This window comes from Megalobrama amblycephala, linkage group LG6, assembly GCF_018812025.1.
Source record: "Megalobrama amblycephala isolate DHTTF-2021 linkage group LG6, ASM1881202v1, whole genome shotgun sequence".
NCBI classification, from domain to species: Eukaryota; Metazoa; Chordata; class Actinopteri; order Cypriniformes; family Xenocyprididae; genus Megalobrama; species Megalobrama amblycephala.
In genome coordinates, this window is record NC_063049.1 from 38,300,840 (window position 1) to 38,328,305 (window position 27,466).

The following is a 27,466-nucleotide window of genomic DNA, read 5'->3' on the forward strand; positions in this document are numbered from 1 at the left end:
TAAAGTGGATCTTGTTAATATCTTATTTGTTTCTCCTAGACAGCAATGAGATTAAATGGAGAGCAAATGGCACTCAAGGTGATGCAGGTGGGTTTTTGTGAACACTGTGTCTCCGTGGTGCTATCAACAGATTGCTCTGTTTGTTTCAGCACCCCATCCAGCTCGACACAGATGCATCATTGGTGAGTTTGGGACAGGACTGTGTGTCCAATCAAAAGCAGTTGGGGTGAGTGTTCAGGAGGCTGTTTAAAAGTCATTATTTTTGCTGTTGCATGTGGAGTCACTAGTTATGTAGAAATAGATAGATTCTATCTATCTATCTATCTATCTATCTATCTATCTATCTATCTATCTATCTATCTATCTATCTATCTATCTATCTATCTATCTATCTATCTATCTATCTATGTCATTCCATCTATCTGTTGTTCTATCTGTCATTCTTTCTGTCTGTCTGTCTATCTGTCTATCTATCTGTCGTTCTATCTGTGTCGTTCTATCTATCTTGTTCTATCTGTTGTTCTATGTCGTTCCATCTATCTGTCATTCTATCTGTCATTCTTTCTGTCTATCTATCTATCTATCTATCTATCTATCTATCTATCTATCTATCTATCTATCTATCTATCTATCTATCTATCTATCTATCTGTCTGTCTGTCTGTCTGTCTGTCTGTCTGTCTATCTATCTATCTATCTATCTCTCTGTCTGTCTGTCTATATATCTATCTATCTGTCATTCTATCTGCCTGTCTGTCTATCTATCTATCTATCTATCTACCTGTTGTTCTATCTGTGTCGTTCTATCTATCTGTCTCTGTCTGTCTATTGTTCTATCTGTCGTTCTATCTGTCGTTCTATCTATGTGTCGTTCTATCTGTCTGTCTGTCTCTCTGTCTGTTGTTCTATCTATGTGTCGTTCCATCTATCTGTCGTTCTATCTGTCTGTCTGTCTGTCTCTATCTATCTATCTATCTATCTATCTATCTATCTATCTATCTATCTATCTATCTATCTATCTATCTATCTATCTATCTGTCTGTCTGTCTGTCTGTCTGTCTGTCTGTTTGTCTCTGTCTGTCTATCTATCTATCTATCTATCTATCTATCTATCTATCTATCTATCTGTCGTTCTATCTGTGTCGTTCTATCTCGTTCTATCTGTCATTCTATCTGTCATTCTATCTGCCTGTCTGTCTGTCTATCTATCTATCTATCTATCTATCTATCTATCTATCTATCTATCTATCTACCTGTTGTTCTATCTGTGTCGTTCTATCTATCTCGTTCTATCTATCTGTCGTTCTATCTATCTATCTGTCGTTCTATCTGTGTCATTCTATCTATGTGTCGCTCTATCTATCTGTCGTTCTATCTGTCTGTCTCTGTCTGTCTATTGTTCTATCTATCTGTCGTTCTATCTGTGTCGTTCTATCTGTCTGTCTGTCTCTCTGTCTGTTTATCTGTCTATTGTTCTATGTGTCGTTCTATCTGTCTGTCTCTATCTAAATTCAAATTCAAATTCAAATTCAAAATTGCTTTATTGGCATGACTGTAAATAATACAGTATTGCCAAAGCATACATAAAACAATAATAAAAACATCTGTATAATAGAAGAAAATAATATCAAATATTATAATGCTATCAAATATTACAACATAACTTAAACTTAAATTAACAGTGTAACACAATATAACTATCTATCTATCTATCTATCTATCTATCTATCTATCTATCTATCTATCTATCTATCTGTCTGTCTGTCTGTCTGTCTGTCTGTCTGTCTGTCTGTCTGTCTGTCTGTCTATCTATCTATCTATCTATCTATCTATCTATCTGTCTGTCTGTCTGTCTGTCTATGTCATCTGTCTATATATCTTTCTATGTGTCATTCTTTCTATCTATCTATCTATCTATCTATCTATCTATCTATCATCTATCTATATATCTCTCTGTCTGTATCTTTCTATGTGTCATTCTATCTATGTATCTATCTATCTGTCTATTTTAATTTGATTGATAAGCCATTTTATATTATATTTAGCAAGATGGTAATGTTGCACTCAAGTCCTGGACCAGTTAGCAACCTGTCCTTTAGGATGGAATACAAAGAAATCAGTTGATTTTGGCTACGGAACATATTTACAGAAGTGTTTTTTACTCCCATACATGTGTGTCTCTGACATTGATTGGAAAGCTACTTTAAAGGCTCTCTGACAATACAACACACAGTTAATATGTGCATGATCACTGTGAGATATGGTCGAACTGCTCCTGTAGTGCATCTGTAGTGCTTGATATTTCATTAAAATTGATGAGCAGTTTATGAACTTACTTTTCCTCTATGTTGGGGAATGCGTAGATGCTTGACTTGCATCTTGCCACGAGGCACACTCTACTTCAAAAGCTTTCTGTTTGCAATAATAAGAGATTATTCCCATTTAGAAACATAATTTTAAATATATGAAGAGGAGTCCAAATGTCTGAGACCATAGTGAATAAATATTTGGACTAGTTTCAGAATTGACTGTAGCAGAAATAATATTACACTTATTTAATCAGTTCATCCACCAAACAGACCACATGATTAGTTATCAATTCTAGGAAATAAGTTATCTTCCTGGCCAAGAAATAATAACTTTTTCCTAATGTATACAGTACTTGCAGGGTAATAGCATGTAGCAAAATCAAAACGTTTAAAGCCACACCACATCTACACCATGTCGGCCATCGGACAGTTTTTGTTCCAACTAAGTTTTCTCAATGTGTTCCTCACCATCGGCTGAAGTTGGTCCTCATCGGCTTTTTTTCGGCCGATTCGACATGTTGAATCGGCGTCAGAGTTCGACGGTCAGTCGGGCCATCTGATCATTCTGATTGGCTGTTCAGCTATTGCTACCTGCTGGTACGGAAAGGCATTTCTTCTTACACAGGCACAGAATGGACGTGCTACTTGACTGTCAGGTATCGAGCGTCGGTTTGGTGTGTCAGGGCAACTTTGGACCCAGATACTGCCAATGTGAGCCAACCCCGCAGTCTGCTTTCATCGCTTTCATCATGGTGTGTTCCAGGCTTTAGTGACTTTGACTTGTGAGCGGCAAACACAGAAGCAATAAAGCGTGGATATAATGGTTTAATAGATGAAACTACAGGCAAGCTACATACAACTAAACTACGCAAAGATTATATACAGAATATATAAAGAAAGAGAGAGAGAGAGAGAGAGAGAGAAGAGAATAGAAAGATTACAATCAATTAACCACGGCCTATGACAAACATCAAAAAATTAGGGTCACCTTAAAAGGGGCACAACTTAAAGACGCATCTACAGGCTGCAAAACAGATACTTGCATTGACTTTGGTTGCTGAACAAGTCCAGATGCAATAGAGTCCGAACATTTTTGATGATTTTGTTAGGAGTGCGCTGAAGCATTCATTGGTTTCTTCTGGATGGTCCACGTTGAATCCAACAAAGTTAACTCGAAGGTAAAGTAGCCGGAAGAAGTCAGGAAACGTTGTGCCTCAAAAGAGATTGAGCAAAGGTATGTGTAAGTAGGGATCTTTGAAGGCCCTATCAGTCACACCCATTTTTTTTAAATGGCCAATCAGAGGTGTGAACTTTTGAGCAGGGAAGGTCTCTGTCTTCCTTCACATGGTATTTGCATGTTTATGGTGGCTTGGAGAATTTTTGTGCAGTGTTACACCAAAGTGTGTATGATGCATTTTATAGAAACATACTATACGCCGTCAATTAAGACACGAGAAGAGGATTATTTCAATACCAAACAGATGGAGTCTGCAACAATTAAAAACAGTGATACATACTTACACCTGGATATAAGCATTTGGAGCTTCGCTACTGCAACTACAAAGGTATAACTAAGCTAATATGGCATAGGGACATGCATAAATCACAGGAACATACTTTAGACAGTTGGGACAGTTTGATCGTGGGTAAAATTGAGCCAATGTCCTATGTGTATTGCAAGTTTCATAGTAATCTAGACCAAATGGTTGGTGATGGGGTGTTTTAAAGTTTTTAACATCCATCTTTTCCCTAGTTGACGAGTTTGTTTGCCCATATAATCTTTAAGCTATTAAGGTTAAACATATTTGGCTTGCTGTCCAAAGTGGAGGGGCCTGAGGAAGCAGCTTCGACTCGAGCTTAGATATACCCCCCAGTTGGACTACTAATTCTTGGAAGACGAGTATGGTAGCAAAATGCCTAAATTATGTTGGTGGAGATGGGGAGGTGGAGGGATGCCAAAACAGCTGATTCCAAAGCAAGGTGAATGGCTGCTTATGTACTCCAGCAGTTAATTGAAAGATTAGATGGTTTCACTCCTCCCGAAATTACGTTTAAGAACTTCACTTAAATTAGATTTTAAATTCTTGATTTTAAATGTAGTCTCAGACTTTTAGACTCCTCTGTGTTATTACTGTAAAAAAAAAAAAAAAAAACAGTTGAGTATACTTAATATCCCATACATCCATCCATCCACTCCTCCCTCCCTCTCTCCCTCGACTAATTTATAGTTAACTTACAAGAGCATTTGAATTCAGCTTAAATCATATGTTGTATGAGGGCTGTGATTAAAACCTACCTGACTGAGTAAAAACTTTCTCAGCTTAAATTTGGACCCAACTGTTCTACATTTTGCGATAATTGACAACATTTCACTGTTCATTCCACCCCCTGTTGGGCTTATTATTCTCAGCTTCCAGAATGATTTAGCACAAGCCTGCCTGCTTGTTTTGACTTGAACAGGAATAGAAATGCATGTAGGATACTGGTGTGTGCAGCTATTAAGAATTATTTTCTTTAACAGCAATGCGACTTGTATAACCTTGTTTTTCTTTATGTCATTGCCATATTCATATTAGTTCAGTTTAAAATCAATAGTATCAACATAAACTAACTACATCAGCAAGTGAAAACTGCTTCGTTAGAAATAATATGTAATGAATATGTATTGTTTATAGTTTAGAAGCTACTGTGTTGTAAATTCTTCATGTATTTGAAGTTTGTTTTCCGTATTGTTGATTGTTTAGGTAATTGCATTACACATAGCATGTTGTTACTGCAATGGTGCATATTCTAAATAGCATGTAAACTTGGTTCAAGTTCACCTGCAGACAAAAATATAGGATGAGAAAATTGTATGCATGGGGATTAGAAATTTTTTTTTCTCATCATATTTTTGTAAGGACTTTGTTTCTATTGACCATTCGCAAAGACCCGCCCCCTTTAGTTACTGTTGCTATGTCCGACAAGCCATGCCGATCTCACAAATACATTGCAGAGCAAAGACAATGTGTCGACAGACAAGACAAAGCAGGTTACTTTTGATATGAAACAAAGTCTCAAATTTTGTCATTTTTAAAGACATTTAAACAATAAATACCATGTTGTGGCTCTTTAATGTGATGTGACAGACCGCTGTAGCGCCTCAGTTCAAGCGGCTTGTGAACCGATCATCTCTTCCTACTAGTTCATTTATAGCATAAAATAAACATGAATGAACATCATAAGGAATGTTGTTTCAACCTCATAAAGATGTCAGTACACACAATTTTTCAAGTTCAAGTCCACCGGCGTTAATCTACTAACTCCCCTGACTGCTTTGTCAGACAAATTGGCAGATTCGGTGTTATGATTGGTTAGATCGCCTGTCAGTCAAACTCCTGGTGAAGAGTCAATTAAAATCACTGGTGGATGTTTTTAGTCTAGTCTTCTTTATCATTGATGAAACCTAAAAACTATTCATCAACAAACATTTTCATTAGTTATTTATTGGAGGAGACGAATACTGAATGCAAGTCAGAGAATGAGTGAAAATGTAAGATCATTCTGAAGTTTTGTGATCAGTCAAGGCCTGTGGGCAGCCTAAGAACTGTCTAATGAAATATCCTGCTCACTGTGTCCATAACACTCAGTGTTTATCGGCACATTGTTTTGCAGTGAATCAGACAGGCCGATTCTGCATGGTACTTAGTAGTTTATTATCCAGCTGTGCATACAATATGCCCCTTCTCGGAAATCTTTTGCATTTAGGGGAGGACTAAGTCTTTTTCTCTGTACGTACGTACTTCACCGTGAAATGGTCTACACTCCATCACCGCCCGCTCATGATTGTTTTTCCATTTTAATGGACTGCTCTAAACTTTACCTTGGAGAGTGTCCCCGCTGTGCTGGAGTCCTTTGTATTGGCGCGGTGCCGTTGTCTCTGGATGGACCATCCTGTCTGCAGGCGGTGTGCGTGTTTGTGAGCAATTCATCTTTCTGAATTGAGTCTGTCCCATTATTCCCATTCCAATTCCCCATCCTGAGCGTCTCTCAGCAAACAATCATGACATTCCTACAGGTGCAAGCTTAACTTGGGAATTCACATTAAAATACCTCATGGGTCATTAACACTCAATGGATTTTATATAAATTAATAACAAGGGTTATTTTAGATATAATAGTGGAGGTTTTTCTCTTTTCAAATGCACAGTGAAGACTGATTTGCTGGTTTACTGACTGAATCCCACTTTACCAAAGTCTGTGTATTTGATTGATGATGCTCCTGGTGTGCAGTATTTTGATCAGACTGATGAAAAAAGCAGTGCACAGTGTCCCTGTCCTTGGGCTATATTGGTAAGACACTGAGACACCGATGCTTTCGGGAATAGCTGAGACATTGTGAAATGCATTGTGAAGACTTCCTATGCTGAGACGGACCACTTGTTGAAAAAAGAATAAGAAAAAGGAGACATTCCAATGCTGAATATGGTAGCTAAAGAAAAGGAAGATGTTTTTTGGCGGCACAACTTTTTATAGCTCATGAGATATGTGTCAAGATCAAATGTAATGCATGCACATTTTGTCTGATTTGAAGTAGCCAAAATTATGATTTTATTTGACATTTGAAATGATGTTGGTTTGGAAGCTCAGTTTTGAAGAATTGTCTATTCAAGCAGACAGGAGCTTGCATTCCTATTACCTTGTGGCCAAGAACTGCCCATTTCTACAGGAAGAGTCTGTCTGTCTGACCAACATGTAAAGTGACCAGACACAGTTTTCAGGGTTGTGCAATTTATTTAGTAATGAATTATTTTTTATTTATTTCAAGCCAACATAAATATGTTGGCTTCTTATTTATTTTTACCCAAAAATAAAAATTCTGTCATCTGCTCACCCTCAAGTTGTTCCAAACCTGTGTGAATTTCTTTCTTCTGCTGAACACAAAAGAAGATATTTTGAAGAATATGGGTAACCAAACAGTTGATGGGCCCCATTGACTTCTGTAGTATTTCCCCCCCATACTATGAAAGTCAATGGGATCCATCAACTGTTTGGTTACCCATATTCTTCAAAATATCTTCTTTTGTGTTTAGCAGAAGAAAGACATTCATACAGGTTTGGAATAACTTGAGGATGAGCAAATAGTTCCCACTAGCTGCCTTAAAGGGTTAGTTCACCCAAAAATGAAAATTCTGTCAATAATTACTCACCCTCATGTTGTTCCACATCCGTAAGACCTTTGTTCATCTTCAGAACACAAGTTATTTTTCATAAAATCTGATGGCTCAGTGAGGCCTCCATTGCCAGCAAGATAATTAACACTTTCAAACGCATCGGATTTCATCAAAAATATCTTAATTTGTGTTCTGAAGATGAACAAAGGTCTTACAGGTGTTAAACGACATGAGGGTGAGTAATTAATGACAGAATTTTCATTTTTGGGTGAACTAACTCTTTAATTCTGTTGTTTACAAGTGACAGGTTTATTTGAAATAACATGTTTCTAAGTTCCTCAAACAGAACTATACTTAGTATTTTTCAAAAACCATTGGCTATTCCTGTGATTAGTTCTTTTTCAGAAGTGCTTGTTGTATTAACTTTGTTTCCAGGATGACTGATAAAATCGTGTAAAGCCAACCAATCAGATTAGAGCTTGCCAGATGCTCCAGACAGTCACTGAAGAACAGTGGGCAGCTCTGCTGTCTAAGGCTGAGACTAATATGACAGCATCCACAGAGATAAACCAAATACATGCCACCCCAGCTCCAAACAAAAATCCCGTACAGAGATGACATCCACAAGGGCTGTCAGGGCTGACGCTGCTAAGCTCTCCTGGGAAGTGGAGCTGCTAAACTAGGTCACACACAAGGTATAAAAGTTTGAAATAGACTTTTTGGCAGAATTAGGAAGGGGCCAAGGGGGAGGATAGAAAGAAAACATTCCATTCTCCTTCAGGACCTGGTTAGGTTGAGAGATGGTCCCACTTGAATTTAAACTGTGACACGTACAGATGTGACTGGGACTGAACAACAGCTCAGGCCTAATACACACTGTTGCTTCCAGTATTATCTAGTTTATTTTGCTTTTCATTGTATTTCAACGTGTCTGAAATATCCTTTTCGTATTATAATAGCAAAATATAATACTTTTACTCAGTAAGTATACATTAAATTAATCATAGATGACTGTAAAGGCATTTATAGTGTTAAAAAAGATTTTTATTTCAAATACACTGATCAGGCATAATATTATGACCACCTTCCTAATATTGTGTTGGTCCCGCTTTTGCTGCCAAAACAGCCCTGACCCGTCAAGGCATGGACTCCACTAGACCCCTGAAGGTGTGCTGTGGTATCTGCACCAAGATGTTAGCAGCAGATCCTTTAAGTCATGTAAGTTGTGAGGTGGAGCCTCCATGGATCAGATTTGTTTGTTCAACACATCCCACAGATGCTCGATTGGATTGAGATCTGGGGATTTTGGAGGCCATGTCAACACCTCAAACTCGTTGTTGTGCTCCTCAAACCATTCCTGAACCATTTTTTCTTTACGGCAGGGCGCATTATCCTGCTGAAAGAGGCCACAGCCACCAGGGAATACCGTTTCCACAAAAGGGTGTACATGGTCTGCAACAATGCTTAGATGGGTGGTACGTGTCAAAGTAACATCCACATGGATGGCAGGACCCAAGGTTTCCCAGCAGAACATTGCCCAAAGCATCACAATGACTCCACTGGCTTGACATCTTCCCATAGTTCATCCTGGTGCCATGTGTTCCCCAGGTAAAGCGACGCACCCGACCATCCACGTGATGTAAAAGAAAACGTGATTCATCAGACCAGGCCACCTTCTTCCATTGCTCCATGGTCCAGTTCTGATGCTCACGTGTCCACTGTGGGCGCTTTCGGCTGTGGACAGGGGTCAGCATGGGCACCCTGACTGGTCTGCGGCTATGCAACCCCATACGCAACAAACTGCGATACACTGTGTATTCTGACACCTTTCTATCAGAACCAGCATTAACTTCTTGAGCAATTTGAGCTATAGTAGCTCGTCTGTTGGATCGGACCACACAGGCCAGCCTTCGATCCCCACGTTCATCAATGAGCCCTGTCCACCCACAACCCTGTCGCGGGTTCACCTCTGCTCCTTCCTTGGAGCACTTTTGATAGATACTGACCACTGCAGACCGGGAACACCCCACAAGAGCTGCAGTTTTGGAGATGTTCTGACCCAGTCATCTAGCATCACAATTTGGCCCTTGTCAAACTCGCTCAAATCCTTACGCTTGCCCATTTTTCCTGCTTCTAACACATCAACTTTGAGGTCAAAATGTTCACTTGCTGCCTAATATATCCCACCAACTAACAGGTGCCGTGATGAAGAGATAATCAGTGTTATTCACTTCACCTGTCAGTGCTCATAATGTTATGCCTGATCGGTGTATGTATATAATATATATATCATTTTAATATCTGGTAAATTCTATTCTACATTTTTTTACTTTCAATTTCTTTGTCATTAATTTCATATTTGTGTACAATTACAATTATTTTTATAACAAAACTCCACAATATAACATGCTAAACATTTTAGAAGACGATTTAAAAAAAAGTGTAAAATAATGGTGACATCCCAGTCATGTTTGTCAAGTATGCAAAAGCTCTCTGTGCTTGTTAAATGAAATGCCTGCCTGACAGAGTGAAGGGGAAAAAAACTTCCTTTTTTTCCCCCCTTTCCCTTGTCTCTTGTTTCATGTCCCTTGGGTGCTTGTTACTGGCGAAGAGATAAACTCCTATCAGAGAGTTTTAATTGGATCAATTTAATTACTGAGAGCAGCTTCATGTGATGTGAAGCATATTTATTGGCACTAAAGTACATTTGCACCTCACAGCAATATTTTTTTTTTCTTAGTGTTTCAAAAGACAACAGTTGGAGTTTTAACACAGGTCTGTTCTTTACTATGTAGTTCCACTTAAGTCCACTTTTTTTTCTTCTTTTTTTTTTTTTTGAGAAGGGGTTAATTTGTCCTGGACCAACTCAGAGATCTATTTGATCTATTTTAGTGGATCCTCCTAACGCCTCATAGTGTGGGATTACGTTATTATGGGATAATGAATGCCCCGTTTCCACCTGGTATTAAGATGCCTTTTGGTTGATCGGATCACAAGTGGATGATGCTAAAAACAGGTGTAAACGGGGTGTAAAATGTTTTGAGTTTGTCCACTTTCGACCACTTCCAGAGGTAGTCAAAAACGCATTCAACCGGATTGCTTTTGTAGTGTAGACGCTCATGTGGTCGAATGTGTTTGAACCGCCACAAGAGACTGACCTAACGCGTAACCATTATGGGAAACGCTAGCCAGATGGGATTTAAACTTTGTCAGCTGAAGACCCACGTTTGGTTTGAAATGCACCAAGCACTATATTCTCTCACCATTCCTGATTTCTAACACTCACTCCCAGCGTTCGGCGTGGTCTTGCAGTTATCAGAGCAGAAACAAAAGCTGACACTCTCCATGTGTTTTTCTGTCATTCCGTCATTTTTATATGTAAAAAACGTATTTTGTCCATTAGATCAAAAGATCTGAAAAAAACAAAAAAAAAACATACATTTACCCACTCATAGATCCTCCCCTCGAAAAAATCAGGACAGAAGTGGTTGAAAGTGGACAAAAGGGACAAATTAAAACACCAGGTATAAACGGGAATGTGTCGTCCTCGTCCACTTGTGATCCGATCAACCAAAATGCATCTTAATGCCAGGTGGAAACAGGGCCAAAGTGTCCAATTGCTGCACACTTCAGAACCCCAGTGGATGCAGTAGATTACCCAGGTATTGTTCACCTTCCATTTCATGCATATTGCACATTCATACATTTCATTCGACATATAGCTTGCATAATATACACTTGGAAAATGTACATTTGTTTATGGATTTGCTGGATCTGTTCTTGTTCGGAGACATCATAGTTTACATAAAAAGGTAACCTATGTAAGAACAATGCTAAAAATATCTCAGCCTTTGAATGACATCCTTTCACTGTCCAGAGGGACTCCAAATTTGATAATGATAATGTGAGCTTGTAGAAATGGATTAAAACTCTCAATGGACCACTTTGGCCCTAATTTTATGCTGGAAAGCTATGCTGAAAAATCTCTCCAGTACATTTCACTGCTCTCTCTCATTTCCTCTTAATGCCCTGCCTGTCTCTTGCTGTCTTTCTCTCTCCTCTCAGGATATTTGTGGTCCAGCAGAGATTGGTATTGTTAGTGGGCATGTAATCCCACTTTATACTCCTTTTTACAGTGTGTTTTGATTTATGGAGAGGTCAACTGTAGTGTAAAGCAGGCCTTTTATACTTCCTATTACTGTAGTTTAGCCTGGACCCACAGTGCTTTGAACCACAAGGAGTAGGAGTGGCTGACGGAGCAGAAAGTGGCACCGCAGCCAAAGATCTGCATAAAATGGAATTCATTTCTTTGAGATGGATCCAAGCGGTGTTTATAGTGTTTTTCTTTCAGTGAAGTCTGTTGCCTTTGGCTCTTACAAATTGCACAATGTGCAAATCTTCCAATGAGGATGTATTCAGGTTTTAAAGGGTTAGTTCACCCAAAAATGAAAATTCTGTCAATAATTACTCACCCTCATGTCGTTCCACATCTGTAAGACCTTCGTTCATCTTCGGAACACAAATTAAGATATTTTTGATAAAATCCAATGGCTCATTGTGGCCTCCATTGACAGCAAGATAATTAACACATTCAGATGTCCAGAAAGCTACTAAAGACATATTTAAAACAGCTCATGTGACTACAGTGGTTCAACCATAATGTTATGAAGTGTCGAGAATACTTTTTGTGCACCAAAAAAAACTAAATAACGACTTTATTCAACAATATCTAGTGATGGGTGATTTCAAAACACTGCTTCATGAAGCTTCGAAGCTTTACAAATCTGTTGTTTCAAATCAGTGGTTGGGAGCATGTATCAAACTGCCAAAGTCATGTGATTTCAGTAAACGAGGCTTTGTTATGTCATAAGTGTTTCGAAATTTCAATGGCTCACCACAGGGGGGCATGACTTTTATAAATGCTCCAAAACACTGATTCGAAACAAAAGATTTGTAAGGCTTTATGAAGCAGTGTTTTGAAATCACCTATCCCTAGATATTGTTGAATAAAGTCGTTATTTTGTTTTTTTTGCCACACAAAAAGTATTCTCATTGCTTCATAACATTAAAGGGTTAGTTCACCCAAAAATGAAAATTCTGTCATTTATTACTTACCCTCATGCCGTTCCACACCCGTAAGACCTTCGTTAATCTTCGGAACGCAAATTAAGATATTTTAGTTGAAATCCGATGTCTCCGTGAGGCCTTCATAGGGAGCAATGACACTTCCTCTCTCAAGATCCATAAAGGTACTAAAAGCATATTTAAATCAGTTCATGTGAGTACAGTGGTTCAATATTAATATTATAAAGCGATGAGAATATTTTTGGAGCGCCAAAAAAACCCAAAATAACGACTTATTTAGTGATGGCCGATTTCAAAACACTACTTCAGGAAGCTTCGGAGCGTTATGAATCAGTGTGTCGAATCTGCTGTTCGGAGCACCAAAGTCACGTGATTTAAGCCGTTGGCAGTTTGACACGTGATCTGAATCATGATTCGATACACTGATTCATTTGTGCTCCAAAGCTTCCTGAAGCAGTGTTTTGAAATCGGCCATCACTAAATAAGTCGTTATTTTGGTTTTTTTTGGCACACCAAAAATATTCTTGGCACTTTATAATATTAATATTGAACCACTGTACTCACATGAACCGATTTAAATATGTTTTTAATACCTTTATGGATCTTGAGAGAGGAAGTGTCATTGCTCCCTATAGAGGCCTCACTGAGCCATGGGATTTCAACAAAAATATCTTAATTTGTGTTCCGTAGATGAATGAAGGTCTTACGGGTGTGGAACGGCATGAGGGTAAGTAATAAATGACAGAATTTTCATTTTTGGGTGAACTAACCCTTTAAAGGTGCCCAAGAATGCTTTTTCACAAGATGTAATATACGTCTAAGGTGTCTCCTGAATGTGTCTGTGAAGTTTCAGCTCAAAATACCCCATAGATTTTTTTTAAATTAATTTTTTTAACTGCCTATTCTGGGGCATCATTAACAATGCACTGATTTACACTCGGCGCTGCCCCCTTAAATCGCGTGCTCCCTGCCACATGAGCTGTCGACTATATTACAGCGCATTTACAAAGTTCACACAGCTAATATAACCCTCAAATGGATCTTTACAAGATGGTCGTCAAGCATGCTGTATGCATGCTTCGAATTATGTGAGTAAAGTATTTATTTGGATGTTAAAGTTTTATTCTGAGTGAATTTGAGGCTGTCCTCCGTGGCTAACGGCTAATGCTACACTGTTGGAGAGATTTATAAAGAATGAAGTTGTGTTTATGCATTATACAGACTGCAAGTGTTTAAAAAATGAAAATAGCGACGGCTCTTGTCTCCATGAATACAGTAAGAAACGATGGTAACTTTAACCTCATTTAACAGTACATTAGCAACATGCTAATGAAACATTTAGAAAGACAATTTACAAATATCAGTAAAAATATCATGCTATCATGTATTATGTCAGTTATTATTGCTCCATCTGCCATTTTTCGCTATTGTTCTTGCTTGCTTACCTAGTCTGATAATTCGGCTGTGCTGCTCCAGATGTTAACTGGCTGCCCTTGTGTAATCCCTTTCATAATGTTGGGAACATGGGCTGGCATTATGCAAATATTGGGGCGTACACCCCGACTGTTACGTAACAGTCAGTGTTATGTTGAGATTCGCCAGTTCTTCGGAGGTCGTTTAAACAAATGAGATTTATATAAGAAGGAGGAAACAATGGGGTTTGAGACTCACTGTATGTCTTTTCCATGTACTGAACTCTTGTTATTTAACTATGCCAAGGTAAATTCAATTTTTGAATCTAGGGCACCTTTAAGGTTGAACCACTGTAGTCACATTAACTGTTTTAAATATGTCTTTAGTAGCTTTCTGGGCATCTGAAAGTGTTAATTATCTTGTTGGCAATGGAGGCCTCACTGAGCCATTGGATTTTATCAAAATATCTTAATTTGTGTTTAATTTGTGTTTGTGTTGTTGTGGGTGTGGAACAACATGAAGGTGAGTAATTAATGACAGAATTTTCATTTGTGGGTGAACTAACCCTTTAATGAAGAACACAATAGAATATGTTTTTATCCAAAGTGACTTTAAAAAGATCATCAACATCAGCCGAAAAGAAAAAAAAAAAAGACCAGGAAGATGCTTTAAGTAACTTAATATGGACCATTTTGGTTCTGTTTTAACTTGAAATGTTTGCAAGGACAATTTGCTAGACTGTGTCAATGCGGCAAACGCCTGCTTGCTGACTCAGCAGCATCCTTCTTTCACGGCCACATGTGGGACTGGCTTCATGCGTGTAATTGCATCTGTTCAACCACATCAGAGCATTACCAGTAAACACACTTTTGTTTGTTTGGTGTTTACAACGCCACCGTATTGCTCTGAATGGAGAGATTTGAAATATGCCCTGCATAACACATCTCAGGACAAAGCCGTCAGCAGACAGCAACTGTTTGAAAGAGCCTGGCAAATCATGAATGTGCTGGAGACGTCCATGATGCATTTCATGCACAGACACTGCCCCAGTCCGTCCCTCCCTCCGCACATACGCCGATGTCTTCTGACAGATGACATTTTGCTAGTGAAAAGGAAAGCATGTTTGTCTCATTATGAGCTCAGAAAAAAAGCAGTGTAGACAGTGTGAAAATCATTTTGTCTAATGTAGGTCATATCATTTGCCTCCTCACTGCACACTGATTAACATGCATCTAAAAAGCCAATGTTTTGTTGGCACTGATGTCATTTGACAAGTAGTCGATTGCAGGTGTTGTCTTGGCAGCACGACCAACAGGAAATGACTTCTCACAGCTATAGGTTTCACCATAGGAGCTCAACCTCTTTAAATTAAAATGCAAACATACTGTCATAAATTTTGAGCTAATTTGTATATTAACAAAAACTGTTTTTTTTCCTGCTACTGTTCTCAGAAATTTTGTTCAATCTTCAGAGAAGTTTGCTTATGACCGGAATACACTACATGACTTTTTCACAGATTTTCGACCAGATTTGCAGTCAGGACGAGTTGACGCCAGCTGCCGAAAGTCAGAGCCAGTCTGCAGACTTTGGGCAGTTGGAGTTGACGTAGTGTATGATAGGCACAGACTCAGATATGTTAGCTTCAAAATATCATAATATGTTTGATATTTTGAGCTGATTTTAGAGCACTTATTGTTTCCATTTGTCATGCATCTCCTAGCATCCTCAGCTGTTTAGTATATGATGCCCGGTTTTTCTCTGTAACCATTTACAAAGTCAAAGTGCCTAGTGTTTTAAAATCAAAAAGTCATGTACTGTTCCAGCCTTTAGCATATCGTTCGTTTAGCTGAACGATATGACCGATTACAATTAATGAATTATTATTTTGTTTTTGCTTTTTTTTGCCCTTATACTTCACAGACAAGTTTTGTACTGTAAATGTGCTTGACTATTAAAGGTGGGATATTTTTTTTTCCTAATGAAAGAGTGCTCTGACATAAGAGCTCAATTTCAGCAGTTATTTTATCTATGGTTCGTAACATTTCTTACAGATTTCTGCTCATTGTAAATCAGATACAGATAAATTAACACAGTTACTAGTAGATTTATTTGAATGCGTTAATGAGAGCGATTGCGTGTGTGAATTAATCATACCGTCTCTCTGATAACTGTGAAGCTGTGGGTTGTAAGTAGTTACTTCAAAAGTAGAAAAATATATGCTATAACTTTTGAGTTTCTAAGCTACTTTAGTGATAAATCACAGGACAGCGTTGATAACGAGTTTCTGCGCTCCTCTCTGTGCGCGAGATCTTCACGTGATGTGCAGCTGCTATCTGTTTGAGCAAAGCCACTGGAAGGCAAGCCTGCAACCTTTAGGCAAAAAAACGGCTAATGCTAACGCTCCAGCTCTGGCGGTATTCAGGGAAGGAGTTTTGAATGGCGGGCACTGATGTCACTGCCTTTACACAATAGGCTGAGAGGTGCCACACATGATTAAGTTAGCCGTTACGCTTTCTCCAATGGTAAGAGATACAGACCCTCTCATCTCCAGCTGTGTGAGCGCTGTTGCTCAATATAATACACATTCAGTGGTCTAAAATCACTTGAATGTCCAAACTGGCAAGCCTTAAAACACATACACTTGACAAAGTTTAGTGAAGATATAAGTGAAAGTGATGACGCTTCAGGGCTCGCCGCTCGCGTGCTGTGTGCTGACTCAGCATTTGAGTTCGCCTCCTTGTTGCTTCCATGCCGCTGACTGGACTGGATGGGGCGGAGACACGTAACTACAAACGTGATACTGTGTTTTTAAGGGGAAAGTATGTAAAAAACGAAATAACCGACATGGGAAAATTACGTTGTTTAAAGGTTCTGAATTTAGGTTTCGATTACTTTTCGATTAATCGTCCAACTCTAGCATCAACAAATGTTTAACATTAAAAAGGGATAAAAGGAAGTAAGAGTATATCTTGGAGAAGGTTTAGTTTATTACAACAAGACTTGGTATAGGCCTATGTCATCACTGCCAACCCTTGCTGGTCAAGCAATCTCAAAATTTGATATATTTGGAATGACTTTTAAATAATTTGTTTTTTTTTTAGATTGGATCATATAGATTTGAATGATACCCAATGTTCTATGGTCATCAATATTGTCTGCTGAACATTATAAAATGTATTTTAACATTGCTTTAGTGTATTGAAACTAAAATTAACAGTGAGACTTAAATTAAAGGTGCTACAGAGGATCTTTTCGTCGACTGAGAAACCAAAGACTGTTACTGAGTTTTTGAAATGAGCGCATGCGTAAGAACAACCCCCCTCCTTCACAGCTCATTTCGAGGGAATGCCTCCCAAAACTTGTGCATGAGTATTGGAACACGAGTGTTTACCACCGGCATTCGCTGTGTCGTGTTAGTGGATTCATTATGTTGGACTCACCGCAGGTAACTCATAATCTGCAGTTGTTATTCCTGTCTCCTGACAAAAACATTACATGCAGTGAGTGTGGAAAGTTACTGGAGCGCGCAGCCGCGCACGTCTCTCACAAGGAAGGTCATGGCAGTGATTGACAAGCCAGAGGGCCAATCCGCGCACGTCTCTCACAAGGAACGTAATGGCAGTGATTGACAAGCCAGAGGACCAATCGTTTACGCGATGATCGCGTAAACGATTGGCTGATGTTTTTAAGGCCCTACCTCGTGCACAGATGATGTATATTAATATTATTACTTTTATCAGTTTGTAAAGACAGTTTCAAGTAATGCAAAAATGTATAAAACAAAACATCCTCTGTAGCACCTTTAAATCTTTAAAACCCTTCAGAGTCATACAGAGTACAATGATACCCATCTTTCCAAGGTCAGACATATTGCCATATTTTGAATTTTATATTCAGATTTGACCTGTACTCTCAGGGTCCCAGTGAAGATGCATAATGATAATAAGTAGTGAAAAAAAAGGTATTGTTATAATGGTATAAATTTTATTAGTTCATGCATCCCCTTGGAACCGAACCCATAACTTTGGCTTTGTTAGCACCATGCTCTACATGCATAACCTTTGAACTGCTCTGCCTAAAATCTTTTTTTTTTTTTTTTAATTGTTAAATTCTTCAGAAATGTTCATTTGGCTTGTCATGCTACAGTTATTTCGCTTGGCTCTGTAATTGCTACTTGCACCTATATTATGATTATGAAATATTATATTGTGAATTAAATAATTGAATTCCCAGGAGATCATTTAAAATGAACATTCAGCTTCTTTATAAACAGTGCTCAAGCTCAGTGCACATTTGCAATTAAAGTGGACAAACACAGTACAGTCCACTGCCTCCCACTGAGAATATTGTGCTCAATTAAACATGGCCTTTAAATATTAGTTTGTCAGGTTTGTATTGGGCTTGGTTGCATAGCTTACTTTGGAGATTGTTAAATAGATAAATATAAAGCATTTGTGTATTTTCTAAAACTGCAAAGTCTCAAGCTCCTTCATATACATAAATGTTTAGCATTTTACATCTTTTTTAAATCAAAGGTCCTCTAAATGTTTTTTAATACTTTCAATATTGCAGCTTAAGATTTGTTTTAGTCTTATAAAGTTAGGCTATCAAAACACAGACAAATCGGCCCATTTCTTAATGTAGGATAAGTCTTCTGCCACTAGGGGCAACAATGTGTGAGCAGTTTGAGATCTATCAGCCATTACATAGTCCATATGTTTTTGATTTTCCTTTCATGCCCTGCTTTGTAATCTTAACTGGTCTGAGGATTGGATTTAGCATTTTATCTATCATAACACTCTCATGTTTTTGATTACAGAGATCCTTTTTCCCATTTCCTCTGATTAGATCCATATAGCGGATGATCAGCTCACCATGGCTTTCCACACCAGTGTTGTTATTGTAAAATAAAACTGAAATAAATCTGAATCATTGAAATAGCTGAAGTTAAAATATTAAAATATAAAGCTGAAATACAATATTGGTTATACTTCATGTTAAGGTGTCCATGTTACAGTGTCATTATGCATTTAAGTAATGAGTAACAATAATTAACTACATGTACTTACTATAATGTTGGATTAGGGTTAGTTGCATGTAATTATGCATCATTTATAGTTATTAATACAGAAATTGCATGTAATGTGTAACAAGGACACTGTAAAATAAAGTGTTACCAAAATATTGATGAAAAATATCTATCTATCTATCTATCTATCTATCTATCTATCTATCTATCTATCTATCTATCCTGCTTATGGAAGTGTTATGAGCAATTCATATCAGATACGTTTCTTGTATTATAATTATGAGAATTAACTTTTCCTTAATAACATTCCCACAGTATCTCCTCTTGACCCCAGGTCTGGCGGCCTGCTATAGTTATGACAGTCTGTGACGAGAGGAAAATTGACAGGGAAAATGACAAGTGACTTCAAGCTGGAGGATGCAGGTCTGTAAATAGAGAACTATAATTTTTCGCAGTGTGCCGCGGGACAGACCCTCAGTGAGTGGATGAAACATGATCAAGGCAAACACGGACCCACCTGCGCTCTGGATCGGGTTCTGTGCTCTCCACTGGTGGAAGGGAGGTATGATAACAGCTTTGTCCTGATCCCTATCGTTCCTGCTTTACTCTGTAATGGCGGTACAACAGATTTGCTGTTTGTGCTGCGGTGGCATAGATAACAAACGGCTGTAGTTTGCTTGTTGGTGGTCCAGACCTTTCTTGCCTATTCCCTGGGTACATGGCACCATCCGCTGCTGCAGAAAAATGTACCTACTTTAAATGGCAAAGAGAGGCTAAAAATGTGAAAATGTATAGCCTAAAATTGAGCTGAAATTCTGGTCTCTTTCTGACAAAATGCTATATAAGTTCAGATGACATATAGGTCACAAGTCATGGACTAGTGTTATAGTGTCATCTTTGTCCTCTTAGGAGCATGGCGATGTATTGACAAAAAGCCGCCAAAGATCTCCGTTCTCCTCCAAGCAAATAATATGGGGTCAGAACAACATGAAGGTGAGTAAATTGACACAATTGTCGCTATACGTACTTTTATTCAACTCTACTTTCTATTCATCAAATAATTCAGAAAAAAATACATCACAGGTTCCACAAAAATATTAAGAAGCTCAACTGTTTTCCACATTGATGATAATAAGAAATGTTCCTTGAGCACCAAATCAGCATATTAGAATGATTTCTGAAGTATCATGTGACACTGAAGACTGGAGCGATGATGCTGAAAATTCAGCTTTGTCATCAAAGAAATAAATTATATTTTAAAATGTATTTAAAATAGAAGACAGTTATTTTAAATTGCAATAATATTTCACAATATTAATTTTTTTACTGTATATTTTGACTCAATAAATACAGCTGTGGTGAGCAGAAGAGACTTCTTTCAAAAACACCCCAAACTTTTGAACGGTAGTGTAAATTTACCACAAAAACGGTAGTTGCAAAACCACAATATTTACACCCCATAATGCATTGTTTACAGACTATCCGTGATTCCATGAACCGTTTCTAAATGCTTTCACTGTAGAAAAAAAAAATGCTGAAATTTGATTTGATAAAAATGTGATTTATCCAGCTTATTGATTCACAAGAAATGTGAATTACTTAGACACAAAAACAGTAACAAAAACACATTTCCCCAAATGCAGTCCCAATATATTTGCCTGAACAGACAGGTTCATTTTGAGCAAATTTGCTGATTTGTTAAAATCCCCCTGTAGTCAATAATTTAATCCCTTAAAACTTATCTTTGATTACCAAAATTACATATTTAAAAGTTTTTTCCTGTGAGAAAAAAAAAAAACTTAATGCTTTAAAATAGCTTGAATGTAACGCTACACCTTTGCCTCATTTAATATACACGGATTTATGAATATGATAATTAGCCCCGCCTCCACTCTCTACAAACTCAGATGAGATCCACTCGGTCAACTTACTGAGGTAAACGCTGCACAATGGTATCGCTTTTTACAACGGCGATGGACACATGGTAATTAATATGATTAGCCTTTTGCTTGACTATGTTATCAAACAGCTAATAATGTGTTGCTAATGTTACACAAATCATGTTCACATTCACGAGTCAGACAGCTGTCTTCTAACAATCAGCATCCTTAGAATAGGCATATAGTTCATCATAACATCTTAATATACATCATACACTAAATATTGCTAAATCTACCCGATTTTTCATATCAACAGAAAAATACAGAGATAACCTTCTTTTGACACTCCCTTACGCAGTCAGTTAATGATATGCTAAAGCCCGCCGGCACGTTGACCATGATTGGTTACAAGGTAGTTTGTGACGTCATAAACACCAGAGATTTCAAACCACAGGTTTGAGACTGTCTTTGGTTCACTGCAGTTTTAAAGAGAAAATACTCAGCAATGGTGTTTACTTCTGAATTTGCACATGGTTTGTCTTAAAGCAAGTTAAAAACACTAGACAGACATATGAACAACATAAAAAACTTGATTTTCACCACAGGGGGACTTTAGGATCTCCCAGTATGCATTGCAGCATGAATAAATTATGCGGTTACTGTTATATGATTATTATTTTGATGATTATTGATGGTTTTGTAGTTGTTTTTGTCATCACTGTTAGTTTTTAGTTTTATCATGATGTCTTTTTACTTGACATCATGTAGTTTAGATTTTAGTTCATTTCATGAATAAGAATAATGATTTTTTGTTTTGCTAAAATTTTTATTTTATCTGTAATTCATTTGCTGAACTAAACATTTTACCTTTAGTAAACAATAAACCTATAGTGTTACTGAGGACAATTATTAAGACTAAAATAGCTCAAAAATCTCAATGCATCATGTTGAATAGTTTTTTCTGAGTTGATTTTTTACAGTGTGAGAAATGTTTTGATGCCGCAGTGAGCTGAAAATCTCACCTCAAAGGTTATTTCCGAAATGTATGAACTTGTGTGTTCACAAATCGCACACATACTCTGACTCTCTCCATGACATTTACATGTTTTCTTTGCCGTAGTCCCATCTGGGCTCTGACTTGCACCTGTCTGCAGTGGTGGCAGCTTGTCAAGGTCACAGAACATGGAGCTCTGCTCCATGTCCAAACACTGTCTGCCCCTCCACCATTCATTATTCAGTAGCCGCAGCCATGCTCCGACAGCTCCACTAGAATGATTGCCCTGTTTCCTTAACCGGACTATTAATTTGAAAAACCACCGCAAGGAATTCCTGTTAGCTTTATTGAAATCTGTCGGCACAGCTACTTCCTTGCAATCTCCGCTGTTAACCGTTAGCCTCTCTCCCTCCGGGGCAGTAAGTGGCTCTCCAGACTCATATCGGATTCTTATTCCAGGTCGACAGAGTATAAACCCAACTTATTTTATCCCCAGTGTATTTAGAGGCATTATAATCTGCACAAGGATGATTATTTATTTTTATGTATTTATTTATCCTTTATTTAACCAGGAAGATCCCATTGAGATATTACTATCTCTTCTTCCACAGGGTCAAGACGGCAGCACATAAAGTTTGCCAAAGAAAGAAACACAACAATACTACAAATACACAAATTCAGTCCATCAAGTCAAATCAAGAAAAACCGCAGGTCTCCTTTAAAACATTGCAAACGACATTTAAAAGTGCTCAAAGGTTACATTTTGATTACATTTTGCAGTTCATTCCAAATCCAGGGAGCATAAAAAGAAAAAGCAAATTTACTGAATTCTGAGTATACCCTTGAGACTTTCAGCCGAATTTGAGATGCAGATCTAGTACAATAACTATTTGTGTTATAAGGTTAAAAGATTAGAAATATAAGAAGGTAATTTGCATTAAAAAAGTTTCCTCACAATAAATAAAAACATGCAATCATCTCCAATTTACAGCATGATGGGGAGCAAATGTCCTTGTATTTTCACAGCATGATGTTTATTTGTTAATATTGTCTTTTGCTTTAGCATAAATTCAGGTTCTCTGGGGTTGTTTTTTTCCTGTAAACAGTGTCTAAATGACTCTTGGTGCATGTGTTTCAGCTTATTTGTCACTTAAATAAGAATCATTACTGGAATTCATTGCATGGAAGCGCCACTCAGAAAATATTGCTAAATGCAGTCTCTCTTGTACGAATTATAAAGGCTTTTTTTTATAAATGATACCAGGTAACACAAAAATAACTTATAGGTGAATGTCAACTTATGGGTCACAAATTTCACACCTTAATCAAAAGAATAAAAATAACAAATTAAAAAAGCAATTAAAAATAAGAATTTACACAATTACAGTTTAATATTTTAAGTTAAGTTTACTTATTTTAATCAGAATAAATTAAAGAGTACAATAAATACTATCATTATGTAAATGTAAATACTTTACATTTGAAATAATCTAATACATTTTCATGAATTACATTGAGATTTTTTTCGTTACAGTAATAAGAATTTGATGCAAGAAATATTTATACTAAAAATATCATTTATTTTCTTTATGGAAAACATTGTTAATTTCTTATGTTTGATTTGAGGATGAAATGTGGCCAGGACATGTTCTTGACGGGTTTTACTCTCACAAGAAGAGAGATTAAATTAGCCCATATCTCGGTAACACTTCACAATAAGGTCTTATTAGTTAACATTAGTTAATGCATTACCTAAAATGAACTAATATTCTCTGTTAACACTAGTTAATAAAAATGCAACTGTTCCTTGTAGTTCATGTTAGCTCAGATCCAGTAAATAATATTAACAGATACAACTTTAGATTTTAATATTGTACTAGTAAATGTTGAAATTAACATAAACTAAAATTAATAAATGATTTAGAAGTATTTATCATCATCAATGTTGGGTAAAGTTACTTTTAAAAGTAATGCATTACAATATTGCGTTATTCCCTAAAAAAGTAACTAATTGCATTACTTAGTTACTTTAATGCATTATGATAATTTTACATTACTTTTTGGGGCTGGGCTTGTTTGTTTGTTTTTTAATAATAAAAAAGTTACATTTTTGGCAAATGTAAAGGCCCTTTCAGAACAAAAGTGAAATTAATAAGCCTCAGCCTGAGGGAAATGCAAATTCACTCCTGTACAGTAGAGGGCGCAGCTCAAACAAACCTTTCAGCTGTGCTGCTATTCTGGATTAAAGAAGAATAGGGCTGCGGTTCCAGTTCGGTTTTTTTTTTTTTTTTTTTTTTTTAATGCCCTTCCCTCGCTAACTTCCCTCAGTCTCGTCGACTCGGATGTACGTCATTGCTTATGTTGCACGAGTGCCCACTACTGGCGGAACCCTTGCAATGGGCTGAATTGGAACGTCCTAAGCCCTTGATCACTTGGAATCTGCTATGGAGTTGATTTATTATTAACAGTTTTTTTTTCCTTATGAAACTGTTTAATGCAGCATTCAATATGTATATAGGTGAGTTTGGGTTGTTTTAGATAAAAAAATAATTCATATATCATAGAGTTGTTTGTGGTGGAGTAAAAACGCGATATGCAGTGACGTCACATTCGTGTTGCATTGTGGTATATGGAGCTGCCTGAAGTGTACGTATGAAGTAGACTCGCTCCCTCAGTGAAAATCAAGGCAACGAGGGTCTCAAGGGGAAGTGCTTAAGGAAAATTGCAAGTTCGCAAGTGCGTGTCTAAAAGTGGAGTGGAACGCAGCCTAGGAGAAGGAAGCAACACTCTTGCTTCATCAATGAAAAAAGAAAAGAAAAAAAACAAAAACAAATGTGACGTTTATCTAAAGTAATTTTTGCTTATTAGTATGGTTGAATTGGATTTTTAATTTAACATTTAATTATTGCAGGTTTGCATAATATTTTGAGTTTGCATTTCACTGATTTATTAATTTTGAGGAATAATGAATCTGCTTTTGTGCAAGTGAGATGTGCAAGCTGTGTCTTTTGTTTAACGTTAGTTTATTTATTTATTTTTTAGTTTATTGCACCAAGGCCTTTTACATTAAATATAATGTATATTGTATCTTTGTATCTAGAAACATTTAAATAAACTGATCAAAAATACAATTGTTTTGTTGAAGTACAATGTCGTTTTGACCATAATAATGTACCAAATCTAGCTCGTATAAGTATAACAGTAATATAGAAAAATACTATACAAATATTTATAGATAAAATCAAACTCTGAGCCTATTGTACCCATTCTGTGATGCAAAAAAACTTCCCTGTCCAAAGGATCATGGGGGCATGAAGTGTCCATCAGTTGTACCCCTCGAAATCCTTCATTCCGAAGGGCCCTTTGAAACAGCGAGTTTTGAGCACTTCGGTTTGGAACGACCCTTCAAAATGGCGGACATGATTGTTTTCACTCCGAAGTTCCCTTCGGAGGGCAATATATCCCATTTGGAATGCACTGTTAGTCCAATCCTGCTCCTGGAGGGCCACTGTCCTGCAGAGTTTAGCTCCAACCCCAATTAAACACACCTGAACAAGTTAATCAAGGTCTTACTAGGCATACTAGAAACTTCCAGGCAGGTGTGTTGAGGCAAGTTGGAGCTAAACTCTGCAGGACAGTGGCCCTCCAGGACTGAGTTTGGACACCTCTTGTCTAGAACTACAATAACAATCATGTTCACACACACACAACATCTCACTCCTGATTTCTCTCAACATGGGGACAGGAGAGCTGTCAGTCAATACATGGGAAGTCAAAGTAACTTATTTGAAAAAGTGAGATATTTTGTTGGAAATTTAAAAGTATAGTGTATTACTTAACAGTTGCTTGAAAAAAGTAATCTGATTACGTAACTTGTTACTTGTAACGCATTACCCCAACTCTGATCATCATGTAGTTAAATTTAACCTCATTGTAAAGTGTTATCCATCTCCCTCTTTCTCTTCTCTCTTTCTTAAACCTATTCATCACTTTCTTTATTTTCAGGGTGTTGTTAAAACAGAACAAGCTATTGATTGAAATGACCTCTGAGCATAATGAGAGCTCATATGCTAATGGTGCTTATCATTTCTGTCAGTACCCTGCAGACAGTTACAATTAAGTGCAGAGTCAATTCTGTTTCCATTTCAGAGAATGTTACTGCTCCGCATAGTTATATAAACATTATGTAAATCCACATATCGTCATTCTGTTCGTCTCCCTTGCATGAATTTCAGTCTGGGCTGCTATAATTACTGTGTTTAATATGGAGTGTATACAACTGATGTTGAGTTTATTTTACAAATTGAAATTAATTTCTGGCTGATTTTAAACTTTAGTTAATGGCTTTAAACCATTTTCCTTTTACAAGTTTTTCCGCTGCCTTTTTAATTTAATACCATTTTACAGTCAGGAATAATTGTCATTTTTTTGTGTTCAATAGGTGTGACCCCTGGGTGCAAGCGCCCTAGGATTCCTTCTTCCTCTCCACTATGTTTATCTTTATTCTCTTGTCTTTTTAACACTCTTTATCTGTTATTTAATGTGTTTTCTAATCAGTCCTTGAGGATGTAATATCTTTGTTCTGTGCCTCAGTGAGAAGATTGAATTGCATTTTGATTTGATTGTTTTTCCTTCTAAGTAGACAGGATTTTGTTATTGAATAACCCTTATGCCAGCATATCAATGTAACGGAGAAAGACTGCACTGAAATTGTATTATTTCTCTCTCAATCTCTCTCTCTGACTGTTTGTATTTCTATTTGTTCCTTTCACTTTAGTGTGCATGGACTTTCCCCAAAAGGATAACTTGGAAACTTTGAGGTCCATTGAGCGGCCAGCGTTAGATAATCAATCAATGCAGCCCACGTCCCCCAAATGAGCATTCTGATGTCACTGATGTGGAACAACATGGTCTGAATTCACCATTGAGATTCCAGGGAGAAATGAGGTCATCTTCACTGGGGCTCATGCACACGAGAGCACAGCAATCCATAATCACACCGGGATATGATGCTTAAAACATAACACACGGATATTAATGAAGTGAATATGACTCCATTAAAGCGATAAAGATTCCCATAAAACCATGCGATTATGTGCCACTTATTTTGATGCCCAAGCCTGGACATAATCTGCTGAATTTCGATTCATTTTATCACACTGATTTTAGGTAAAACATGTTAAATTGATCTAAGAGCACTACCTGTATTGATAGCTGGGAGCATAATCTAATTATTGAAGAATACTTAAAGGATTAGTTCACTTTCAAATCAAATTTTCCTGATAATTTCCTCACCCACATGTCATCCAAGATGTTAATGTCTTTCTTTCGTCAGTCAAAAAGAAATTAAGGTTTTTGATGAAAACATTCCAGGATTGTTCTCCTTATAGTGGACTTCAATGGCCTCCAGATGGTTGAAGGTCAAAATGACAGTTTCAGTGCTGCTTCAAAGGGCTTTAAACACTACCAGATGAGGAATAAGAGTCTTATCTAGCGAAATTATCGCCTTGCACGTGCTTCCGCTTTCCGCATTCTTCAAAACCCTTACGCTGTATGTCCTACGCCTTTCCTATTTTAATGTGGAAAGCGGAAAGCAGAAGCACG

At 37.3% G+C, this 27,466-nt stretch overlaps 1 long non-coding RNA gene across 2 annotated transcripts; it reads left to right on the forward strand.

Moving 5' to 3' along the window:
• Positions 1-27,149, forward strand: LOC125270679. Of its 2 annotated transcripts, XR_007185407.1 has the most exons (4): positions 1-226; positions 19,444-19,550; positions 19,898-19,981; positions 26,640-27,149. It is a non-coding gene; the product is annotated as an uncharacterized LOC125270679 (long non-coding RNA). The 2 variants fall into 2 exon arrangements; XR_007185406.1 differs by lacking the exon at positions 1-226 and having other exon boundaries at positions 17,690-19,550.
• Positions 27,150-27,466: the final 317 nt, after the last annotated feature.